At 39.1% G+C, this 12,755-nt stretch overlaps 1 protein-coding gene across 3 annotated transcripts in view; it reads right to left on the bottom strand.

Annotated features, from left to right (window-relative positions):
* Nucleotides 1-12,755, bottom strand: part of gpsm2 (G protein signaling modulator 2) — a 68,710-nt gene that overhangs the window by 55,648 nt on the left and 307 nt on the right. The gene's annotated exons all lie outside the window — the stretch shown is intronic.

Below are 12,755 nucleotides of genomic sequence, written 5' to 3'. Positions count from 1 at the left end.
CACCAGGACTACTTCAATAAAATGGCAAATTTAATAATTTCAGTGGTGGCAAGTAGCTTTGGAGCACATTTCATAATTGAAAACAAATAGGTCTTTTTCTCTGATTTATTTGGAACATTTTAATTAGCAGCCAAAGCCTACCTGATTAGTGGAATTGCTGTTTGGCAAATTTAACTGGCAAGGTAAGACAAGCTGAAATAGTTAGATGACGCCTTAACAAAAACAGTGAGAAATTATTCCAAATATCCATAAATGTCATTAACAAATCATTCATCTCCAATCTAACAGAAGTGGGAGCATACAGTCATAGAGATGTACAGCACGGAAACAGACCCTTCAGTCCAACTCCTTGCCAACCGGATATTCCAACCCAATCTAGTCCCACCTGCCAGCACCTGGCATATTTCAGTAAAGGAAGGACAATCCACATGCCATGTGTTAGCATCTTTGCAAAGACTGTAGTCAGCTTTGTGTAACCTCTGTTAGGAATATCTGCCAATTGGTCATCTTAAAAGCAGGGTTTATAATGGCGGAGGGGCCAAATTAAAAATGCTCAGCATAAATAGCTTTCAGACAAACAAAACTGACAAATTTAATGTATCTTTTAAAAAATATTTAGCACACGGCTTCCACCACAATCACTGTTTCCAATCCATCACTTGATATTTCTCAGCATTTGTTGGTAAATTGATACCACACTTTTAGATTACGATGACTACTTCACAGTATTTCCATTTGTGTATCTGTTTCCTGATTTTTTGCTTTATGCTCAAATACTTTATCATAATGTTGCCTTTTATTTGTTAGGTAGATTTGCCCTTCCTAATGTCTCCTTAAAACGGTGTCTCAGAATGAGGGATCTTTTATTCTCCATTGGCTTCTCTCTTCCCCATTCTCTTCCACAGCCCCAGGAGCAGGCGGCAGTGGCAGGAACTTGGTAGGAATGCACTTCTGCTCCATGTCAAATGGATTTCTCTGGTTGGCAAATTAATTATATTTCATATTTACATTATAGGGGGAATAATTGAAAAAGCAGACTTCCAAAATGTCAATATTAATTGTATTTGCATATAAAGAATACAAAAAAAAAGGTTCTAATTACTTGTAATATCGTTTGAGGTCACATAAACCATGGGTTGATCCAGCAGAATTTATTCACATACCTAGGACACTACAGCATTCTACTGTCAAAGTTGACCAAGTTACTGAAATTATAAGCTTAGCAAGTTATCATCAAAACATTTTTATGACTACAGTGGAATCATTTGTGACTATCAGTAGTCATAATAAAAATGCTCAGCAAAAATAGCTTTCAAACAACTGGGAAGGTAGTGAAATTTAAAGAAAAAATAATATTCAGTGCACAGTTCATTCAATGGTCAATTTTCTATATGTTAGTTGATATTGTAATATTATACTGTACCTTGACAAGAATTTTGGATGCTTAAGATTTTCAAAAAAAAATCAAAATCTACTGATTACATAATACAGTGGTTCCTCTGCTCAAAGAAAGTAGAATTATGATCGAAATGTGTAGGCAATACAGTTGTCATAATACAGAATGTTTAAACATTTTATCAAAGAACACAAATCTGTATGCTGTCTGATCTCAGAATTAAGAGATTAACACGACTAATGCAGAATAATGTGTGAACTTCAAAAGTGCAGGTTAACTTTTACAATTCTGAACAAAAAATAAAATATGTTTGTCAAGGATTTGAGGCTAAAATATATATTTTAATCTCAAAGACAGAATTATTTTAATTCGGCTAAACATGCAATGATCGACACACATAAATAGTCAATTCCAAAACAAAGCAATTTAAAAGAAAAAAAGGGTCTGGAAGTAATTGTTACAAGAATTCTGACCAATCAGAAAATTCTTAAATCACAAGAATTGACATGACAATACATATTCTTCCACTTTTGTTCAGCTTCTACCTATTATATAGATTATGCTAATATAGGCTTCGTCTGGAGACTCATTGAAAATGTTACCTAGTATGGTGACGAAATTCTGAAAATGAACCTTCCAGCTCAGCGAGCAAACCTACATTCAGAATCTCAATCTGAGTCACAAATCTTCTCAAAACCTGCTAAGATTATGCTAAATCACAAAATTATATGAAATGCTTCACAGGTTTTAACATCTAGACAAAATCATATATTAGAGCAGGCTTCTAAAGCATGAAGCTGAAAATGTGTTGCTGGAAAAGCGCAGCAGGTCAGGCAGCATCCAAGGAACAGGAGAATCGATGTTTCAGGTATAAGCCCTTCTTCAGGAATGAGGAAAGTGTGTCCAGCAGGCTAAGATAAAAGGTAGGGACACACTTTCCTCATTCCTGAAGAAGGGCTTATGCCCGAAACGTCGATTCTCCTGTTCCTTGGATGCTGCCTGACCTGTTGCGCTTTTCCAGCAACACATTTTCAGCTCTGATCTCCAGCATCTGCAGCCCTCACTTTCTTTCTAAAGCATGAAATCAACATATGATACACCTTCCACAACCCATTTAATAGGCCACTATTTTGTAGTGGCTTTTATCAAGAATTTAGCCCGAAAATATTTTGAGTAAGTTTCATTGTAGAAATACATAATGTGTACAATGAATTCCTCCTTTGCCATTTTAAAATAAAGCATTAACCAATTTATTGTTAAGTAGTGGAAATACAAATTTGGTATCTGCATTCAATCATATGATAGTACTGTGTATGTCAATTTCCAGGCTTTTGTTACCAAATGCAAAAAACCCTCTTGATTGTAAATAAAACCAAGGAAATTCATCAAACACAAATGTTTTTAACAACAATGAAATAACTCTTAGTCAAAGTTTTAGCATTTACTTTCTGAATGGAACTGTTCTATCTTCTGGATTGTAGCTGCCATATCTTCTTGTCAAACTAAATATTACTTATCATCCAAAGCACAGATCTCTAACAACGCAAGCTGAAAGAAATTCAGCTAAACAGGGCTAAGACATTAAAAATCAAATTACAATACGGAAGGGTCTGGGTGGGTTACTCTTCAGAGGGTCAGTGAGGACTTGTTGGGCTGAAGAACCTGTTTCCACACTGTAAGCATTCTATGATTCTATAAGTAAGTATTGGTTCTAGTGTATCCATAATGAAAACACAGCTCAAAGCTGCCACTTATTGTTGCACTCATCCACTACCTTCATCATTCACTCTGTCCACCACCAACACAGTGGCAGCAGTTCTACCATCTAAAACATCATTAAGGCAGCTTCCAAAGCTATGACCTCCACCATCTGGAAGGACGAGGACAGCAGGTGCATGGGAGCACCACCACCTGTAAGTTTCCCTCAAAGCTAAAAACCATTCTGTAAAGGAGGAATACATTTTTTAAAAATCAAAATAATCTCAATTTTATGTAGGGCTTGATCATTACTCAAAAAAAATTTTCTAAAAATCAACCTGTTCAACAGTGTTATTACACACCTTTGGAACAGGTGGGACTTGAACCCAGGCATCCTGGTCCAGGGACACTACCACAAGAGAACCCTGATGGTGCAATTTTATTTGCCCTAGGCCCAATCATCAACTGCTTCATCAATAACAAGATGTTCAGCAACATTCACGACTCCGCAGATACCAAAGCAGTTTGTGTCCAAATGCAACAAGCTATGCACAGTAGCCAGGTTTAGGATGATACGTGGCATTTGCATCAGACAAAAGCCAGACAATGACCATTTCCAATAAGAAAATAATCCAACCATCACCCCTTTATATTAAATTAACCCACTATCAACCTTCTAGGGATTACCATGGATCAGAAACGGAACTAGACTCACTATATAAATTCAAGTAAAGATCAAAAGCTAGGAATCATTCAATAAGTATATCATCTCCCAACTCCCCAACACTTGTCCACCATCTACAAGACAAGGTCAGGTGTGTGATGTAATTCTCCACAAATGCCTGGATGAGTGCAGCTCCATCACTGCAGAACTCTCAAACCATCCACAAACATTCATTACTTTCACCATTAATATACAGGCTATAGAACTTCACCAAAGTTCCCCAGACAGAACCTTCCAATCCTAAAACTACTCATTTCAAAGAAAAAATCAAGGCAACACCAACACCTGCCAGTTCCCTTTCAAGGTACTCATCATCCTGCTTTGGAATACAGCCATCTTTCTTTCAGTGTTACTGAGACAAAATCCTGGAACATCCTGATGGTATTATGGATGTACCGACAAAATGGATTGCAGCAATTCAAGAAGATAGTTCATCATCACCACCTCAAGGGCATTTAGAAATAGGCATTAAATGATGGGCCAGTCAGTAAAACCCACGTCTAAATGAACTGAAACATCCCTCATGACTTTGGCTAAAAATCAGGTTTTAAAATCTGCCGATAATTAAAATACAACAAATGTTAACTCTCAATGAGACAGATTATTGAATTTACTAGACAGTGCAGATAAGAATTAGACGATATTAATGAATAAATCATGCAGATGTAGAAAGTGTTTTCTGGATACTAAAACACCACAAACCCCAGGAACCCCATCCAGGACAAACATATAAATAGAAAGCAGGAGACAACAGCTTCGCTTCACTTGAAGGTCGCCACTAATGATGTTACCTAGCCAGGTAATGAAATGTCTGGATATCAAATCTACAGCTCAGTGAGCAAACCTAAACCCTATACTAAAACTGTATTGTTAATTAAAAGAGGCAAAAAAAAAACTGCAGATGCTGGAAGCCAAAGTAGACAGGCAGGAGGCTGGAAGAACACAGCAAGCCAGGCAACATCTGCAGCATCTGCCAGGTGCAGAAGTCGATGTTTTGAGTGCAACCCTTCTTCAGGAATGGGGTGGAGTCCTGAAGAAGGTTTACACCCAAACCGTCGACTTCTGCACTACCTGATGCTGCCTGGCTTGCTGTGTTCTTCCAGCCTCCTGCCTTTCCTACTTAAAAAGCATATTAAAACAAAGACTTTGGGCTGCAATGTGCCAGTTCTGGTTGTGTGAAATATAGAACTGTCAAATATTGTTCTGTTTATATCAGAGATAAGTGTGTTAACTGACGAGGAATTGAAACATAATATGACAAACAAGGCTACCTCTAACAGAGTTACTGTGGCCTGAACAGATAAGTATTCTTAATTTACAAGATTAGCCTGAAGGATTACCAGTTGGGACTTGGCATCAAACTTGCATATCAAGTGAAAAATAAATTTAAGATTTTTATTCTGTTTACAAATACAGCCGGAACCACCAACCCCCCCAAAACATACAAAAATCCAGTTGACAGTAATACAAAGGTAATTCTCAAGTAACATTCCATGCTCCATTAATATTTTCAGCTTGCTGTATGTTCACATGGTCATTCGTAAGTTGTAGGAGACAGCTACGTTTATTCTATAGGCTTGTTCCTTTAGAGAAAAAGATATGGTTCAGGACAAGAATCAAGAAAATGAGGCCCAACATACCAAAACATGTAAAACTAGACCAGAAATATCAACGAGGAGAAAGTGAGGACTGCAGATGCTGGAAATCAGAGCTGAAACTGTGTTGCTAGAAAAGCGCAGCAGGTCAGGCAGCATCCAAGAAACAGGAGAATCGACATTTCGGGCATGAGCCTGAAGAAGGGCTCATGCCTGAAACGTCGATTCTTCTGCATCTTGAATGCTGCCTGACCTGCTGCGCTTTTCCAGCAACACAGTTTCAGCTCAGAAATATCAACTGCAAACCAATTGAGTTCAATTTTCAAGAAATCATAGTGAAGCTATATTCTGCTCAGGTCAAGCTAGGCCTATGATATTGTAATCAATTTTAGTCGTTGCTATATAATCTATAACCCCAAGGTGAATGATCATGATAGAAATGAAAGAACAAGTAATTTAGTTTTGAGAGATAGGGATTATTACCAGCTAATTGAGGGTTTTTCAACCTGAAGATATGTCTCCTAAAAGAATTGCAATCAGTAGGATTGCAAAATAATATATTTTGGACATTGTAAAGAAGCAGGATAAGGTGAGACCCGAATGGGAAGAATGAAACAAGAACAGAAATTCAAACAGATAAACCATCTCACTGATGTTCTCACCACTGATTAAGTAACCTTCCAAATATCTGTTTGCTTCTACTTGTATTCTGAGATTTATAGCCCCTGTCACAATATTGGTTCTGTTACAAGGTTACTATGTCCTTGAGCTTTTTATCAGAGAAGGGTTAATTGACCAGGCTCCCTCATATCTGAATTTTGAATGGCTCATTGGGGCTTACTGTTTACCCCAACAGATAATACCTTCAACTTAAGACTTGCTTGTCTTAAAAAACCCGGCATAATAAAAAGGAAGGCCAGCTCTCTAGCTGTGTAGTTCAATTCAGTTCAGGTATGTGTTGAATAAGAGTCTTAGGGGAAGCTAGAAGCCTTCTCTCTCTCCTTCTGCCCTTCTGATTTCAAACTGCAAGTTGCTTGCACGATGTTTTACTGTTTCTTCTAAGTGATGTGTGTATTGTGACTGTTGCAAGTATTTTTGGAACAGCATCATTAAGTCGGGTTTGGATAATGATAAGTTGTCCAGTATTCTGTTTTCTGTTCTTTGTGTTTTACTGCATAATTTTGGAAATAAATTTTGTTTGTTTAAAACTTGGCAGTCGAACCAGCTAATTTACTCTGGGAATATCAACTATACACCTTGCTATTTGTTTAGCTAAATTACGGTCTGGGCTACCTGCTTAAAACGTGTTTTGAGGGGCCTAGCTAAGTTCATAACACCCCAAATTTTGATGTCACACAGAAGAAACATCCTCTTTACAATAGCCGAAATAAAACCTACACATAATTTTAAAAGCCTCTACGGGATCATATGTTTTCTAAAAAACGAGCCAAAGTACATAATCATAAATACAAGAAAACATCTGAACCCTCTTACTTTTGGAGAGAAAAAAGTCCCAGCCTGTTCCATGTTTTCTGGTTAAATGTATCCACTCAGCACTAGTAATATTCTTTTCTACATTTTTTCCTGCGCCTATAACATTTTCATGGGTATTAATACTGGACTATTAATCCAGAGACCGAGGTAGTACGGTGGCTCAGTGGTTAACACTGCTGCCTCACAGCACCAGGGACCCGGGATCAATTCCTGCCTTGGGTGACTGTCTGTGTGGAGTTTGCACATTCTACCCGTGAATGCATGCATTTCCTCCAGGTGCTCGGTTTCCTCCCATAGTCACGAAGATGTGCAGGTCAGGTGAATTGGTCATGTTAAATTGCCCATAGTGTTAGGTGCATTAGTCTGGGGTAAATATAGGTTAGGAGAATGGGTCTGGGAGGGTTACTCTTCAAAGGGTTGATGTGGACTTGTTGGGCCGAATGGCCTGTTTCAACACTGTAGGGAATCTCAACATAATGTTCTTGGGGCCCAGGTTCAAATGCCACCATGGCAAATGGTGGAATTTGAATTCAATTTTTTTTTTAAAATTCTGGAATTCAGAATTCATGAAGTCATTGCCGATTGCCGTAAAAACCCAACTGATTCACTAATGCCATTCAAGGGAAGAGATCTACCATCCTCACCTGGTTTGACCTACATATGACTCCCGACCCACAGCAATGGGGTTGACTCTCAATTGCCCTCTGAAATGGCCAAGCATGCCATTCACTTGTATAAATCGCTAGCAAGTCTTGAAGAAATGAAACTGGACGGATCACCTGGTATCAACCTCGGCACCAGAAAAGACAAAAGCAGTAACAGCTCTGTCAATCCTGCGAAGTCCTCCTCACTAACATCTGGGGGCTCGTGCTGAGAGAGCTGACTCACATTAATCAAGCAACAGCCTGACAGTCATACTCTTTGAAATCATACCTTACAGACAAAGTCCCAATCAGCACCATCACCATCCCTGAATATGTCTTGTCCCACCAGCAGGACAGACCCACCAGAGATGGCAGTATACAGTCGGGAGGGAGTTCCATGGCATTCCTCAGCATTGACTCTGGATCCCATGAAGTCTTATGACTTCATGTTAAACACAGGCAAGGAAACATCCTGCTGGTTACCATGCACTGTCCTCCCTCAGCTGACCAGTCCATGTTGAGCAACACTTAGAGGAAGCACAGAATGCAAAAGCAAGGGGGATTTCAATGACCACTACCAAGAGTGGCTCAGCAATAGTAACACTGATTGAGCTAGTCGGGTCCTAAACGATATAACTGCAAATCTGGGTCTGCGGCAGGGGTAAGGGAACCAACCAGCTGCAGATGCATCTGTCCAAGACAGTACCAATAAGTGTGACCATTGCATAGTCCTTGTGGAGACAAAGTCCCATCTTCATGTTGAGAATAACCTTCACTGTGTTGTGTGGCACTATTGCAATGCTAAATAGGACAGACGTCAAAACAAATCCAGCAACTCAAGACTTCATGAGACGCTGTGGGCCATCAACAACAACAGAATTGTACTCCAGTTTACCATCTACAAAGCACAAGCCAGGAGTGTGATGGAATATTCCCCACTTGCCTGGCAGCCCCAACAACACTCAAGAAGCTTGACACCATCCAGGACAAAGCAGCCCACTTGATTGGCACTGTAACAAACTCTCTCCATCACAGACATTCAGTAACAGTAGTGTGTACTATCTATTAGGTGCAATGCAGAAATTCACCAAAGATCCTCAAGACAACACCTTCCCACAAGCACTTCAATCTAAAAGGCCAAGAGCAGCAGATATGTGGGAACACCACCACCTTCAGGTTCCCCTCCAAGCCACCTACCATCCTAATTTGAAAACATATCGGCTTACCTTTACTTGTTCGAATTCTGTCCCTAATAGCATGTGGACTGCAGCAGTTCAAGAAGACAGCTCATCACCACCTTCTCAAGGACAACCAGAGACTGGCAATAAATGCTGGCCAGTCTCCAAAAGAATAAATAAGGAAAAATAATAATATGGAGACAAGAGCAGTGCTCCAAGTGTAATTTGACCAAGGACTAGTACAAATTTAACATATCCTGAAACTATAACAGAAGGGTTAAGAGGTAGCAGATTTAAAACAGATGAAGATAAATTACTTCTCTTAAAAGAGTAGTGAATCGGAGGAATTCACTACCCCGAGAATGCAGTGGATGTCTGGTCATTGAGTAAATTTAAAAGGAGGAAATAGGCGGATTTTTAATTAATAATGGGTTGAAGGGTTATGGAGAACAAGCAGGAAAATAGAGTTGAGGCTGAGATGAGATCAGCCATGATCATATGAAGTAGAAAAGCAGGCTCAAGTAGCTACCTAGTTCTTAGGTAGCTCAATTGTATTCCTCTAGAATTTCCATTTCTCAAGTCCAAATTGTTTATGCAAATTTTAATTAATCATTCACCTCCAGGGTCTGCTAAATTAGTATCAGAACTGACACAAAGGACATCAAACTAAAACATTAAATCTTGATTTATTTCCACAAAATGTTACCAATCTGAAAATTTCCAGAAATTTCTGTTTCCATCTTTGCACAAATTAATGTAGAACACCACTTCCCATCTTCTTAACCAAAGAAGCAACCCTGAAAATGAACAAAACTAGAAACTGATGGAGAAATCCAGCAGGTTTGGCAGCATTAGGAGAGAAATAAAAGTTCATGGTTCTGGTCCAGTGACCCTTCTTCAGAACAGATGGATTGGATTTCAGTAATCAGTTAAGCTTAGCTCCTACGGTCTATTCTGCTATTTTTTTCTTCTGACTCTACATCCACTGATCTTAGACACAGGAATAATATCACAACTGTTTACATGTTTGAAGAATTTTGAATAAATCAAATAAAGAAATGCCAAGATTAGTCCTTAGTTATTAAGTGTTTATCCACTCTTAATTCTGACATTGAGTCAAATAAAGCTTTACCTGTGGTTATACGTTTGCTCGCTGAGCTCGCAGGTTTGTTTTCAGATGTTTTGTCACCATGCTAGATAACATCATCAGTGAGCCTCTGGTGAAGCGCTGGTGTTCTGTCCCGCTTTCTATTTATGTATCTTCATCTCCTAAGGTGGGTGATATCATTTCTAGTTCTTTTTCTCAGCGGGGGTAAATGGGGTCCAAATGAATGTGTTTTTTGATGCAGTTCCAGTTTGAATGCCAGGCATCTAGGAATTCCCGTGCATGTCCCTGCTTAGCCTGTCCTAGGATGGATGTGTTGTCCCAGTCAAAGCAATGTCCTTCTTCATCTGTACGTAAGGACAGTGATGGTGGGTCATGTCTTTTGGTGGCTAGTTGGTATAGTACCAGACTGTTCTGACCCCTTGGCATCATGGTAGCCCACAAATCTACCAAAACACTCAAACAGCTACTGATGAATCTATAGGACCCTATACCAACAAGCTACAAATGAATGTAATTTACAAAATACCTTGCAAGGTCTGTATCAAACATTACACTGGACAGACAGGCAGAAAACTAGCCACTAGAATACACAAACACCAACTAGCCACCAAAAGATATGACGCACTGATCCTAGTATCCTTACATACAGACGAAGGAGGACACCACTTTGACTGAGACAACACATCCATCCTAGGACAGGCTAAACAGCGACATGAACGGAAATTCCAAGAAGCTTGGCATTCAAACTGGAACTCCACCAATAAACATATCGATTTGGACCCCATTTTTCCAACCTCTGAGAAAAAGAACTGGAAACAATATCACCCACATTAAGACCAAGGCACATAAATAGAAAGCGGGACAGAACACCAGCACTTCACCGGAGGCTCACTGATGATGTTACCTAGCATGGTGACAAAGCATCTGAAAACTAACCTGCCAGCTCAGCAACCAAACTTACAACCTGAGCCTCAATCTGAGTTACAAATTTTCTCAAAGATTGCTTTACCTCTGTTTAATATATGTAACTGAAAATTGAAGTCTCAAATTCAGTCAGTAAGTTACCTCGTTTTGAATAGTTATTTGCATGTGGTACTGGTGGTTGTCATATGCTTTCCCTTGGCTAATTTTAATTATTCCACACTGTAGATCAGGCATACAGTAGATCATGTCACTGAATAATGTTCTGCACTTTTGTATAATATATCTTAAATTTAATTCAGACTAGGCAGCAAATGCTAATCTTTAAAAGCAAAATCTGCAAACAGTTATAATATGAACATAGTAATGTTTTACAAAGATTGCAAAACAGCTCTTCAATATGTTATTCAGCTTTAAACTTTCCACATGGTTATATTTGCTGAAAGAAACTACACTATAAAACACTTCGCATCCATGATACAAAGTCTATTACTAGATTTGAAATAAACAAAACAGCTTTGATGAAAACTAAATACAGCAAACCAGTAAAACCATTATTGCAAGTCATGAAAGCTAAGATACATCTATATTACAATACATATACAAAGATCTCATTCTTCACAGTGAATACTAAAGATGATCTATCCCTCATATGCAAATTCACAAGATTACAAGATTCTGATTTATATTTAAATTGCATTTTCACAAAGAAGTTAAAACACAGTTTATAACAATTTTCAGTGCACATATTACCACTGTTGTGCTTGGAACTATTGAATTGCTTCGCCTTGGGCTGGGGCATTTGATGGGGAAAACAAGGAAATCAAGCAAAGAGACGCAATAAACCCTGAAAGACGGCCTAATTTTCCATCTATTCATAATTTATGTCCATTTTAAATGCGGGGTTAGGTGTGTGTTGGGGTGTGGTAGGGCGGGGGACGTTGTTACTAGACGTGTAAACTGTCACATTTCAATTTCCTGAATATACTGTGCCCACTGTAGCCTAAGATGAAGAAGGAAACCTCTGATTCTTTCTATCCATCTGCTTATTTTCCCACTAGTAAAGTTCAAAGACTTACTGCCATTCAAAAAGCCCTTTTTCAGTTTTTTTTTGTTCAAATGCTTATAAAATTGGCACTAACCCCCAAATCGATGAATACTTGGAACTGTTAGATATTTCTTCAGATTATACCATGTTTAATTTTGCCAAAATACTGGCGGCACGGTGGCACAGTGATTAGCACTCAGACAATTCTCCGTGTCTGCGTGGGTATCCTCCCACAGTCCAAGAATGTGCAGGTTAGGTGAATTGGCTATGCTGAATTGCCCGTAGTGTTCGGTGAAGGGGTAAAATGTAGGGGAATGGGTCTGGGTGGGTTGCTCTTCGGAGGGTCGGTGTGGACTCGTTGGACCGAAGGGCCTGTTTCCACACTGTAAGTAATCTAAATCTAAATTCTCCCTAGTTGTGGGCATCCTATCAATTTATCATTGGCATCTGATTTCTTTCACTTTAAAACACAGATGAATTTCCAACTTGTCTCCACAATCCAATCTGCTGGACATCTTAGCTTCAGTTCACTCATGAATTTCCAATGTTAAACTGGGCCACGAAGGAGAAATCCGATTAAAGAATACAAGACGTTTCAAATGCCGTTGAGCTGGATAATAACTTAATGGACAGCTACAAACCCAACAGTGCAAGGCGAAGTTTTAACTAGCATTTAGGGTACTTCATATTTGTCACTTTTTAGCAGACAGGGACACTTCAAACCTGAAGTTTAATTTCCCTCAGTCCCCCCAATGAACAACTCAAATTCAAAGGGCAACGCAAGTGAAAAGACTTGCAAAAGCAAGCACAACTCTGATGAAAAGGCAAAAGGCGAGGGAGAGAGGCAAAGGACACGAAGGCAGGGGCAAGTTAGAAACAAAGCGTGAAAAGTGGCGAACAGACCAAGAGAGCCAAACGGGAAGCAAGGAGGTCTTTATTGTTCATACTG

This window comes from Chiloscyllium plagiosum, unplaced genomic scaffold (assembly GCF_037043375.1).
Source record: "Chiloscyllium plagiosum isolate Xiang-an unplaced genomic scaffold, Cpla_swu_hap1 HiC_scaffold_9, whole genome shotgun sequence".
Lineage (NCBI taxonomy): Eukaryota > Metazoa > Chordata > Chondrichthyes > Orectolobiformes > Hemiscylliidae > Chiloscyllium > Chiloscyllium plagiosum.
The sequence above is the reverse complement of the archived record's forward strand: the minus strand, read 5'-3'. Positions and strand labels throughout refer to the sequence as shown.